The sequence below is a fragment of the Eurosta solidaginis genome, chromosome 5 (assembly GCF_040869045.1).
Source record: "Eurosta solidaginis isolate ZX-2024a chromosome 5, ASM4086904v1, whole genome shotgun sequence".
In the NCBI taxonomy this organism is placed as follows: domain Eukaryota; kingdom Metazoa; phylum Arthropoda; class Insecta; order Diptera; family Tephritidae; genus Eurosta; species Eurosta solidaginis.
The window spans coordinates 117,666,179-117,680,151 of record NC_090323.1 but is presented as its reverse complement, the minus strand read 5'-3'; the positions used below and the strand labels follow the sequence as shown (position 1 = coordinate 117,680,151).

At 36.9% G+C, this 13,973-nt stretch overlaps 1 long non-coding RNA gene across 1 annotated transcript; it reads right to left on the bottom strand.

Moving 5' to 3' along the window:
* Positions 1-807: 807 nt before the first annotated feature.
* Positions 808-5,715, bottom strand: LOC137252036 (uncharacterized). Its single transcript, XR_010953433.1, has 3 exons — positions 5,469-5,715; positions 5,237-5,333; positions 808-1,971 (listed from the first exon to the last, which is right to left on the bottom strand). It is a non-coding gene; the product is annotated as an uncharacterized lncRNA (long non-coding RNA).
* Between the last annotated feature and the right edge of the window lie 8,258 nt (positions 5,716-13,973).

The following is a 13,973-nucleotide window of genomic DNA, read 5'->3' as shown; positions in this document are numbered from 1 at the left end:
CGTCGTGTTTTCGCGAAGTGTCTGCTGGCTTCGGTCTTAAGCTAGCAGACACTCAATTTTCTCCAGACCGGACGCAGCTATAAATTTCTTTTGTAGTAATAAATTGCCAATAAATGTAATATAAACTATTCAAGTCGTTCGGAAGCTGTACGTCTGGTTTTCACGGAGTATCTGTTGGCTTGGGCCTTAAGCTAGCAGACACTCACTTTTCTCGGAACCGGACGCAGCTATACATTTTTTTATGGTAATAAATTGCCAAAAATGTAATATAAACTATTCAAGTCGTTCGGAAGCTGTACGCCGTGTTTTCACGAAGTGTCTGCTGGCCTGGGCCTTAAGCTAGCAGACACTCACTTTTTTCGGAAACGGGCGCATCTATATTTTTTTTTTTGCAGTAATAAATTGCCAATAAATGCAATATAAACTATTCAAGTCGTTCGGAAGCTGTACGTCGTGTTTTCACGAAGTGTTTGCTGGCTTGAGTTTTAAGCTAGCAGACACTCAGTTTTCTCGGAACCGGACGTAGCTATACATTTTTTGTTGTGGTAATAAATTGCCAATAAATGTAATATAGACTATTCAAGTCGTTCGGAAGATGTACGTCGCAAAGTGTGATATATCATCAACCTAGCTGATATAAAGTCACGATTGGAATAAATAATTAATTTTTCTAGCTCTACTCACCAACTAACGCTTTTACATAAAAATAAATATATTATTTGTAAACATTTATTATTATTTCACCACTTTTTAAGTTTTCATTAAGCTAAATAAATTTAAATTAAGAAAGGTTATATCGAAGTTAAAAAAAATGAATTAGAGAAAAGGTATTATCGTGAAGAAAATCATATTTTTGTTTGTAGTAATAAGTAATTGCAATAATGTTAAATAAATGTAATCAAAATCAAAAAAATCTAAGTCGATAACGTTAAGTTAATCGCTGAAACTTGAGTCGAACTCTTCACCTAGGTCTGAGATGTCGGAACCTTGTTCAAAATATGCTTCTGGGTTTGACAATAGCTTAAGTACTTCTCTTTCGAATGCCTCATTTGCCTTAAATTCATTCGAGTTCTTTTCTGAAATATAGTATATTAGGGGATCGACGACAAAAAACAAATATTGAATAAATATTCCATTGTATATTTACGAGACATCTTTGTTATATTGTTTTGCCTGTATCTCTTAAAATCTTTATTTCTATTCTCAAGTGCTTCCCCTGAGAGCTTTCCTGTTGGAAGTAATGCTTTATTAATAATATCTGCCCCATGAATCAAAATTTTTTGAATGCTCGATGGCATGTAATACCATGGGTACAAATGTACAAAAATTTTTGTGGTCAAAATGGCATACTTTCGAAATGCTTCGGACTCAACGGCGAATCCACATGACATTGTTTGAAGTATGAAAGCAAATCGCTTAATAAGATTTTCGTCAACTCCCCTTATTTCCGCAGCATTTGATGGGCATTGGAAAAACGTCTGGCTGTGTTGCCATCATTGGTCGTCCCAAAGCCTTCCATGTCTTCTTTAAATCTTTTTTTCTCTCTTCAACAATCTTTTTTTCGGTTCCTTCAATAGTTTTGTTCACCAACGCTTGCAGGAGGACTTCCGCTGACAGATCAGTTATAAGAATGGATTCTTTTGGAGGATAGCATGCAATTTTTTTCTTTTCTGAGGAATTCATATGCTGGGTAAATGTCAGCATAACTTTATTTAGCCCCAGATCGTAGTTCTAAATACGCAGTTGAAAAAGCCAACTCTTCTTTTGAATAGTTTCTCATCAAATGTGATAATTTTTTCCTTTTGAATTGATGACTAGTCTACGAAAAAGATATCAGTGTTCATCCCTTCATCTTTAAAATATGTCTGCAACTTTTCCACTCACAAATTTTTAAACGGCTTTTTTATTGGAGTCAACTTTGAGCTGTCATTTTTTTCTCGAAAAGTTCGTCCTTTGAAATTGCCATATTTCCTGAAAACAAAGTATTACATGAAAACCTGCATTTTCCTGCAGCTAAAGTTGTACTATTTTTGTTATACGAATAGTAGGAAACAAGTTTAGATAAAAGTTAAAGCGGATAAACGCGGATAACGTAATTGCTGGTCTTACGAATTCAAAACATTTCAAAAATTTTACTTAATTTAACATTATCCCACTATAACATGAAAAACTAATTCCTGTTCAATTAAAATCACAAAAATGTATATTTAGAAAATAAGGATACCTCAGAAAATAAAAACAATATTATAATATTTTAGCAATTGAAGTATAATAACTCACAGTAGGCCAGAAATTTAAACTTTCACATTCAATGGCAAAAATTCCAGTTAAAACTTTTTATACTCAGTTGAGAAGAGCTCACAGAGTGTATTAACTTTGATTGGATAACGGCTGGTTGTACAGGTTAAAGGAATCGAGATAGATATAGACTTCCATATATCAAAATCATCAGTATCGAAAACAAATTTGATTGAGCCATGTCCGTCCGTCCGTCCGTATGTCCTTTAACACGATAACATGAGTAAATTTTGCGGTATCTTGATGACATTTGGTATGTATGTTCCTGGGCACTCATCTCAGATCGCTGTTTAAAATGAACGTTATCGGACTATAACCACGCCCACTTTTTCGATATCGAAAATTTCGAAAAACAGAAAAAATGCGATAATTCATTACCAAAGACGGATAAAGCGATGAAACTTGGTAGGTGAGTTGAACTTATGACGCAGAATAGCAAGTTAGTAAAATTTTGGACAATGGGCGTGGCACCGCCCACTTTCAAAAGAAGTTAATTTAAAATTTTGCAAGCTGTAACTTGGCAGTCGTTGAAGCTATCATGATGACATTTGGCAGGAACGTTACTCCTATTACTATATGTATGCTTAGTAAAAATTAGCAAAATCGGAGAACGACTACGCCCACTTTAAAAAAAAATTTTTTAAAGTAAAATTTTAACAAAAAATATAATATCTTTACAGTATATAAGTAAATTATGTCAACATTCAACTGCAGTAAGGATATGGCGCAACAAAATACAAAAATAAAAGAAAATTTCAAAATGGGCTTGGCTCCGCCCTTTTTCATTTAATTTGTTTAGCATACTTTTAATGCCATAAGTCGAACAAAAATTTAGCAGTCCTTGTGAAATTTGGTAGCGGCTTAGATTCTAGGACGATAACTCATTTCTGTGAAAAGGGCGAAATCGGTTGAAGCCACGCCCAGTTTTTATACACAGTCGACCGTCTGTCCTTTCGCTCGGCCGTTAACACGATAACTTGAACAAAAGTCGAAATATCTTTACTAAACTCAGTTCACGTACTTATGTGAACTCACTTTGTATTGGTATAAAAAATGGCCGAAATCCGAATATGACCACGCCCACTATTACGAAAAATGAAAAAAATGCCATAATTCTATACCAAATACGAAAAAATGGATGAAACATGGCAATAGGAATGGTTTATTGACGCAAAATATAACTTTAGAAAAATCTTTGTAAAATGGGCGTGACACCTACCATATTAAGTAGAAGAAAATAAATGAAAAGTTCTGCAGGGCGAAATCAAAAGCCCTTGGAATCTTGGCAGGAAAACTGTTCGTGGTATTACATATATAAATAAATTAGCGGTACCGGACAGATGATGTTCTGGGTACCGGACAGATGATGTTCTGGGTCACCCTGGTCCACATTTTGTTCGACATCTCGAAAGCGCCTTCACATACACAACCACCACCACTCCCTTTTAAAACCCTCCTTAATAACTTTAATTTGATACCCATATCGTACAAACTCATTATAGAGTCACCCCTGGTCCACCTTTATGGCGATATCTCTAAAAGGCGTCCACCTATAGAACTAAGGTCCACGCCCTTTTAAAATACTCATTAACACCTTTCGTTTGATACCCATATCGTACAAACAAATTGTAGAATCGCCCCTGACCCACCTTTATGGCGATATCTCGAAAAGGCGTCCACATATAGAACTAAGGCCAACTCCCTTTTAAAATAGTCATTAACACCTTTCATTTGAAACCAATATCGTACAAAAAAATTCTAGAGTCACCTCTGGTCCACCTTTATGGTGATATCTCGAAAAGGCGTCCACCGTAAGTAAAAATGAATCAAAACAAGTAAGGAAGGCTAAGGTCGGGTGTAACCGAACATTACATACTCATTTGAGAGCTGTGAAGACAAAGTAAGGGAAATCACCATGTTGTAAAAGGAACCTAGGGTAACCCTGGAATGTGTTTGTATGACATGTGTATCAAATGGAAGGTATTAAAGAGTATTTTAAGAGGAAGTGGGCCATAGATCTATAGATGGACGCCATTTAGGGATATCGCCATAAAGGTGGACCAGACCTGACTCGAGAATTTGTTTGTACGATATGGGTATCAAATGAAATGTGTTAATGATAATTTTAAAAGTGAGTGGGCCTAAGTTCTATAGGTGGACGTCTTTTCGAGATATCGCCATAAAGGTGGACCAAGGGTGACTATAGAATTTATTTTGTACGATATGGGTATCAAACAAAAGGTATTAATGAGTATTTTAAAAGAGCGTGGGCCTAAGTTCTATAGATGTACGCCTTTTCGAGATATCGCCATAAAGATGGACCAGGGGTGACTCTAGAATTTGTTTGTACGATATGAGTATCAAATGAAAGGTGTTAATGAGTATTTTAAGAGGGCGTGGGCCTTAGTTCTATATGTGGACGCCTTTTCGAGATATCGCCATAAACGTGGACCAGGGGTGACTCTAGAATTTGTTTGTACAATATGGATATCAAATGAAAGGTGTTAATGAGTATTTTAAAAGGGAGTGGGCCTAAGTTCTATAGGTGGACGCATTACGGAATATCGTTATAAAAGTGGTCCTGGGTTGACTTTAGAATGCGTTTGTACAATATGGGTGTCAAACGAAAAGTGTAATAAGTGTTTTAAAAGGGAGTGGGCCTTTGTTCTATGGGTGACACCCATAGAACAAACAAATTCTAGAGTCAGCCCTGGGCTACCTTTATGGCAATATCCCTAAATGGCGTCCACCCGTAGAACAATGGCCTACTCCCTATTAAAATACTCTTTAATACTTTCCATTTGATACACGTCATACAAACACATTCCAGGGTTACCGTAGGTTCATTTTCCTAAATGGTGATTTTCCTTTATTTTGTCTCCAAAGCTCTCAGCTGAGTATGTAATGTTCGGTTACACCCGAACTTAGCCTTCCTTACTTGTTCTCAATTGATATGCTTCCAAATAAAGCTCCGTTAGTCGATTCAACCTTGTTAAAATTTCCTAGTTTTTTATTTTTTGCTTAATTACGCATTTCTAAATAGAATTTCCAAAGAATTTTTAAATTCAATAATATGAATTAATATTTTCTAGAACATGAAAATAATACACTGTGCGTCGTGTTTTCACGAAGTGTCTGCTGGCTTGAGTTTTGAGCTAGCAGACACTCACTTTTCTCGGAACCGGACGTAGCTCGACATTTTTTTTGCGGTAATAAATTGTCACTAAATGTAATATAAACTATTCAAGACGTTCGGAAGCTGTACGTCGTGTTTTCACGAAGTGTCTGCTGGCTTGAGTCAAAAGCTAGCAGACACTCACTTTTCTCGGAACCGAACGCAGTTATACATTTTTTTTGCGGTAATAAATTGCCAATAACAATTGCTATAGTGTGTTTGCCACCTTAATGCGACCGCGATTCTCTTCATTTTATACATAAGTGATATTAAAACTTGTTTGAGTCACTGTAAAATAAGACTATTTGCAGATGATGCATTGTTGACGATAAGTTGCCCATCCGTAACTGAAGCCATATCAAAAATTCAAGCGGATATAGACTCTGTATATAAATTGCTATATCAAAACCAGCTCAAATTTAATACACTCTGGAGTGGACAATGTAACCCTATCAAGTAAATGTGTCTAAGTTCGGGTGTAACCAAACATTATATACCTAGCGTGAGCTTCCATTGTGCATTTCATTTATATAAATTACTTTTCTACATCACACGAGGCACCGCCCGTTTAAAAGAAAAATGTCTCCCCATTTCCTCTTACAGTAAAACTTGATAAGTGAAATATCATTAATTCAAAACTATTTTTTGCTAAGTTATAGCTTATTATTCTAGTCTACGACCGTTTTAAATTTGTTTTATATCAAAGTTACCGTGGTCTTTAACCGATCCCGTCCATTTTTACTAGAAATATTTTCTGCTATAATTTCATTATCTACCATATATTAATTTTTCTTCGAGTTATGGCTTTCGAAACAGGAATTTGCTTAGTCATAAAAGGGGCGGTGCTAAACCCATTTTTAAATATTTTAGTTTCCAATTTAATGTTATAATTCAATTTAGAAAGTAAAATTCTATTGATACAAAGCTCGTTTTTGCTAAGACATAGCTTATTATTTTCGTCTACGACCCTTTTAAAAATCTTTTATATAAAAGTGGGCGTGGTCTTTAACCCATCTTGCAAATTTTTTTAAAAATGTTTCCTGCTGTAAGGAAAATATGTGTACCCAATTTTGTTACGATATGTAAATTTTTCTTCTAGTTATGGCTCCCGAAACATAGAAAATTGCTTAGTCATAAAAGGGCCGGTGCCACGCACATTTTTTTAAATTTGAAGTTTTTCCTATTTATTGTTATAAATGCACTTGGGAAATGAAATATCATTGATATAAAGCCCTTTTTCGAAAAGATATATCTTATTTTATTCGTCCAAGCCCTTTTAAAAATCTTTTATATAGAAGTGGGCGTGGTCCTTAACCGATTTCGTTAATTTTTCTTGAAAGCATTCCTTATAGTAAAGGCAATCTCTCTGCCGAATTGTGTTACGTTATGTTTAACGACTTTTAATTTATGATTAATAATATTTGTAAAATTGATTTTATCACAAGTGATTTTTCAAATTTTTATCAAGAGTCTCAATATCAGTCCACATGTAAAATTTCAACATTCTAGGTGTGTTATTTACTAAATAATCAGGTTTTTTGTGTTTTCTAAAATGTTATATATATATAAAAAGTAGGCGTGGTTATCATCCAATTTCGTTCATTTTCAATGCCAATCTATTCTGGGTCCAGATAAGCTCTTGTACCAAATTTGGTGAAGATATCTCAATATTTACTCAAGTTATCGTGTTAACGGACAGACGGACGGACGGACAGACATAGCTCAATCAAATTTTTTTTTCGATACTGATGATTTTGATATATGGAAGTTTAATATCTATCTCGATTCCTTTATACCTGTTATCCAATCAAAGTTAATATACTCTGTGTGCAAAGCACGCTGAGTATAGAAATAGCAAATATCGCATTAGAAAGAATATACCAAATAAAATACTTGGGAGTTATAATAGATGACAGATTAAAGTTTAATGAGCATCTTAAATATCAAAGTTTCAAAGAAGATAGGTTTTATGATACGGACGTGCAAGCATGTAAGCCGATACTATAAAACAATGGTTTATAAGTCTATCGTTGAACTTCATTTTATATATTGCCCAAAAATTCTATTTACAAAACTGATTCAAGAATAGTGAAGTTGCAGAAAAAACAAAATACGGTGATGCGATTTATTCTATGGAAACGTTTCGATACTGTCATACAAGAGCTACTAAACAGCTTAAACTTGCTTAATGTGAAACAGCTTGTTATTTTATATTTTTGGGCTCAAGGCCGGATTAAATAAAACACTTTTAATTTTTTTAATTTGATTTGTTTTATTTTAATTATTTGTCAATATTTCGACTTCACTCTGAATTCATAATCAGGACTGACTGCAAAAAACAATACGTAATTTTAATAATAAAATAAAAACATTCATTTATACATCAACACCACTTACATCTTCAAATGCGCTTTCAAGACCAATGCTGACATGATACGAAACATTCATTCTCTCTCAATTCGTTTCCAGGAATGGGTCTTAAAGTTCATTCAATTGTAAACATTGGTTCATTCGATTGTAAACAAACTTCATTCGTTTCCAAGAATGGGTCTTGAAGATCAGAGTTGCGTAAACCGCGCAAAAAAAATTCCAAGAAAATCGGTGCGTTTTCATTATTTTTCATTTCAAGTGTATTCAACTACATAAGCGGATCAAAAATTTGTAAAAAAGGTACAAGAAATAACAAAATTAAATGAGCTGTTATATTAACGCACGAAAAGAGATACGTACATTTTATCTTAGCTATCAAAAAATTAAATTTCACGTGTTGTCACGAAAAAATTTTTAACGGGTAAAATAAGCTTTTTTTTGTATTTGTGATCCTGAAAAAAATCGAGTTTTTTGATATCCCATTTGACAATCTTGAGTAAGTTTTCGGTGAAAATCATAAACTAAACCTTTACCATGTAAAATACCCCAAAGTTATTCCGAAATGCCCAAATTTGATTTTGAGGATGATGGCATCTATGGTCAATGTTATAAAAAATGCACATTTTCACGCGCTCTCAGAGAGCGAGAAGTTTCATATCATGTCATCATTGTTCAAGACTAACATTTAACACAACGATTATAAAAAGAAACAGCGATTAAAAATTTAAACAAACAGAGTAAACAAACGAAAACCCGTAATTGTAAACAAAAACTATAAAACAACAAATTGTTAGACGGCGAATAGTACATCGATACATACATATATATTTGGCATTACAGTGTTGTTGTGAAACGAAGACGAAAACTTTTTATGTTTGTGCGGGTCTGTTGGGTCTGTGCTGAAGACAAGGATATCCGCACATAGGTCTAATATAAAATTAAGGAACAAGTTTTCAGACAATAAAACGGCTTTAACATCCCACTGCCAAGAAACAGGACAGTATCCAGACTTTGACAATGTAACCATTTTAGAAGTAGAGAAAAATTATAACAAACGCTTCACATTAGAAATGATTCATATAGTGGACACCCCTAATAATAAGAGGACGAATTTCAAAACTGACATCGCGAATTGTTCTCACGTCTACCGCAACCTTATAAAAAAACAACAAAAGCGTGTGATGCATTTTTACAGACCCGCACAAACATAAAAAGTTTTCGTCTTCGTTTCACAACAACACTGTAATGCCAAATATATATGTATGTATCGATGTACTATTCGCCGTCTAACAATTTGTTGTTTTATAGGTTTTGTTTACAATTACGGTTTTTCGTTTGTTTACTCAGTTTGTTTAGATTTTTAATCGCTGTTTCTTTTTGTAATCGTTATGTTAAATGTTAGTCTTGAAAGCGCATTTGAAGATGTAAGTGGTGTTGATGCATAAATGAAAGTTTTTATTTTATTATTGAAATTACGTATTGTTTTTTGCAGTCAGTCCTGATGATGACTTCAGACTGAAGTCGAAATATTGACAAATAATTGAAACGAAAACAAATCAAATTAAAAAATTAAAAGTGTTTTATTTAATCCGGCATTGAGCTCAAAAATAAAAAAATAACAGTTTATACTGACGGCCAAAAAAGAAAATAAATCATGAAACAGCTTGCGCTATATTATACATTGAAATTCATACACAATATGAGATTAGGAAACTTTCCAAATTATCTAAATGATCGTGTGAAATAGAACAATGATGTCCATAACTATAACACAAGAAACAAAAATAAATTTCACTTGCCAATTGTAAAATCTGAGTTTGATAAAAAGATTATTTATTTTGAGGGATTAAGAGAATATAGGTACTTAAAAGATTGTAAAAATATGAAAGAGTTCAAGAGGCTATTATACAAATATTGTAAAGGAGTACCTATCAGGTAAAAAAGAAATACATTTTATAAATCAAAAGCAATTATGCAAAACCCAAAGACTGTACAATGTATAAATGTGATCTCGTAGATTTAACTTAAGTTCAAAGACTGTAATAAATAAATAAAAATAAGTAAATAAAATAATCTCCAAGTAGGTAATGTGGTGAATTACCTACCACCAATTTGACAATTTATCTCACTATCCGTCGTTGGTTATTCTCTATAAATTTACATATCTTGTTATGGCTGTTTTGTGTATGTTTTCTTCTGCCATAAGAATTTGATGATACGCACGAACAGGATCAATGTTGGAAAAAATTTGTTTATTTTTTAAATCAATAGTTGAATCGTGAATGTGTGTAAAATAATATCGATGCGGCGTACTAATAAAATTTAATATTCTATAATCTCCACCAGGTCTCCAAACATTCGGTTCTCTTTTAAAAACGAGATGAAGATTAGATGCAATTGGAGAACTTTATGGCCTACATATTCCTCTTTTGTTTAAAAACTCAAACTCTTGTGAACCGTATGATGTTTAACATTTCTTGTGTAGTCCGGTTCACAGATTATAGAAGGAAATTCATTTAATAATTTTGTAAATTTGTTTTCAATAATTGTAATTTTGAGAGAAAATATCGCAAAAACTGGATGATACAGAAACTTTTAATTTGGTAGTTGAATCTATAATTTCTCTATTTTTAATATTAGGTTAGGTTAAGTTAAGAGGGCTTGCGTGGGAGTTACCCACACTTCCACTTGGAGACATTTTTGTCCATTGTGACTGCCCTCAGTAAGTACAGGGTGGCGGCAAATTCGTTTAGCCCCATTACCTCTTAGTGGTCCTCAACGAACCACTTGCTTTCCCTGATGAACCCAAGAAGAATCGAGACGTCCACCTTCCCATCCTCTGCCAGGCTTTCGAAGAAGCGTGAGCCCAGAAATCTGAGCCTTCTTCTTTGAAGCGCCGGGCATCGGCAGAGAAAGTGGTAGATCGACTCCTCTTCCTCCTCATCCTGACAGCTTCTGCAGACGGAGCTTGTTGGTATTCGCCACCGTCGGAGCATTGGTGCGATAGCACAATGACCTGTGATGATACCCGTAAGTACCCTCACCGCAGATTTGTTCAGTTTGAGAAGGAAGCTGGTGCCCTTCCTATCCAAGCATGGCCATAAGGACCTTGAGACTTCGCAGTCAACCCTATTGCTCCATAGCAAGTCCGTTGCCCTGTTTTCATATTCGTCGATTCTCCCTAGGAGATAACTCAGCGGCGGTCGGACGGAGCTGTCCACCTCACTCATGTCTAAGTCGGAACCTTTCCTAGCCATCTCATCCACTAGTTCATTCCCTTCAATGCCGCTGTGCCCAGGGAACCAGCAACGGGAGACATTGAGATGACTTATAGAAGCCAGAGAGGCTCTACACCTCCACACGATGTCCGATTTTATCATGTTGGACTCTAATGCTCTTAAGGCGGTTTGGCTATCAACAAAGATTGTTTCGTCGGTGTTGGAGACCGCACTATCTTGGAGCAGCTTTGCCGCTCTGTCTATGGGATAGACCTCGGCTTGGAGTACACTGCATGTGTCAGGAAGTCGGAATGATTGGCTTAGCTGTATATGTGTTGAATACATCCCAGCACCAGTTCCCTTTACCATTTTCGAACCATCGGTGTATATTGTGATGCCCCTGCCGTTGTCTAGGCCTACTTCCCATTCCTCCCTTGAGGGATATCGTATGTTCTGAACCTGGAAGTCCAAAACCCCTGTGATGTGGCCTGTTTTGGATGTTAGGTCGGTTATTATTCCGTTTAATAGCCTCTTCGTCATATCGTCCAGAATGGGTGCGTGTCCGTGCTTAGCTGTTTTCCACATGTTGGATTCTCTTAGGCGTAGAGCTCCTCTAGCGGCTAATCCCTGCACGAAGACTTGTAGAGGCGTCAAGTGAAAGATTACATTTAGCGCTTCCTGAAGTGCGCTGCTCACGGCGCTAGACATTCCCAGGCATGCCATCCTTTGTATCTTCCCGATCCTCTGTTGATTACTCCTTTTGTCTAGCGCCTTCCACATGACTAGAGCTCCATATATTAGTATCGGTCGAATGACTGTGCTGTACATGCCATGAATGACATGTGGCGCCAATCCCAAGTTACGCCCAAAAGCCCTTTTGCAAGCGTAGTATGCTGCTAGAGCTTTCTTTGATGTCATCTCAACGTTCCTTCTCCAGCTTAACTTGGAATCGAGTATAATTCCAAGATAATTCGCTTCCGAAGATAGGTTTAACGTTGTGCCGTTTAGCCTCAGTAAGTTAAAGGAGGGCATCTTTGTCTTTTTCGTGAACAGGACAAGTTCGGTTTTTGTTGGGTTTACTCCCCAGCCCATTTTTCCCTGCCCATCGCGAAATGTCGCAAAGTGCCGATTCGATGAGTTCGCTGATAGTTGGCAAGAATTTGCCTGTAATCACAATCACTAAGTCATCGCCGTACGCAACTACCTTTCTTCCTTTTCTCCTATAGATTTCAAGAATTCGTTGACCACCAGTATCCAGAGAAGAGGCGATAGCACCCCGCCTTGGGGGTGCCTCTGGTGATCATTTTGCCAATAGAACCAGTCCGTAAAGTCGCGTTGACAACTCTACACCTAAGCATAGAATCGATCCATGCGACTATAGAGCTTTGGGTTCCATATCGTGTAAGAGCCTTGCAGATGGCCTCTGTCTGCACTTTGTTGAAAGCGCCCTCAATGTCGAGAAAAGCTGCTAGCGTGTACTTCTTGTAGTTCAGTAAGTTCTCGATGGCACTGACTGTCTCATGGAGGCCACTTTCAACGGATTTGCCTTTTTGGTATGCGTGCTAAGCTGCATCCATCTGCCAGAGATTGGCACTGCTTCTAATATTTAGATCGATAGGTCTCTCCAATGTTTTAAGGATAACGGAGGAGAGGCTTATTGGTCTATAGTCTTTGGCTTCCGAGTGGTTAAGTTCTCCTGCTTTAGGAATGAAAACAACCCGTACATTTCTCCAGGCTTCGGGTACATACCCATCTTGTAGGCATCTTGAGAATATGCCGTGTAGATGTGGTATCAATTCGTCACAAGCGGCTTATAATATAGCCAGTATCACACCATCCGGTCCCGCCGATTTGTAGGGTTCGAAAGATTTTATAGCCCATGATATTTTATCCCGGTCAACGATGTCCCTGACGTCGGTTTCTGTATGGTATGCGCGGTTTTCTGGCATCGTCGTGCTTGTCGTATCCGTGTATTTCGGAAAGTGTGTCTCCATCAAGACCTCTTGAGTTTCATGACTGGGGACGGTCCATGAGCCATCAGACTTCCTTATGCTACTAGGGACTGAACTAAATCCAGAAAGTATTTTGTGAAGTCTTAATGCCTCATTTGTCGTCGCCAAATTCTCACAGTATTTTTCCCATGATATCCTTTTTGCCTTCCTGATGCAGCTTTTTTATTGGTTAAAGCTACATCTGTAGGCATCCCAGTCCTCTTCCAGCCGGCCATGTTTGGCTTTGTTGAAGAGTTTTCTTGTTGTTGATCTGGGTTGGCTTAGCTCTGTGTTCCACCACGTAGTCCTCAGTTTTGTCCGTGGTCTAGTAAGAGGACAACAGAGTTCAAAAGTGTTTGTCAATATCGTTGTCAGTCGGTTTGCCGCTCTGTATATATTATTAGCTCCCCGTCTGAATTCCATTTCCGTGGATGCCAGTTTGTGTGATACTACTTCAGAACATTTATTCCAGTCTGTTTTTCTTGGATTCCTATATGGCCGGGGAACTTCCATTTCAAGATCGATGTTGAAGAGTATCCTACTGTGGTCCGAAAAGGAGCAAGTGTCTGACAATCTCCAGTCATTGATTTTTACAGTATGAGAGTCTGTGGCCAGGGTCTATCTATGACTTCCTCTCTAATTCTATCCCTAAACGTTGGCTGGTCGCCTTTGTTGCATACAATTAGGTTAGTAGTAAGTAAGTAGTCAAAGATGGACTCACCTCTTGCATTTGTGTCGCTACACCCCTATAGCTCATGATGTCCGTTGGCGCCGCAGCCTATGACAAGATCCATCCCATGCGTTTCCGCGAACTCTTCGAGTTTTCGGACAGGTGTCGGTGGGGGCGTGCCCCCCTCGTACGGGATGTATGCGGATGATAGCAGCAACTTGCGCCCCTGATTTTGTTCTCACATTACAGTG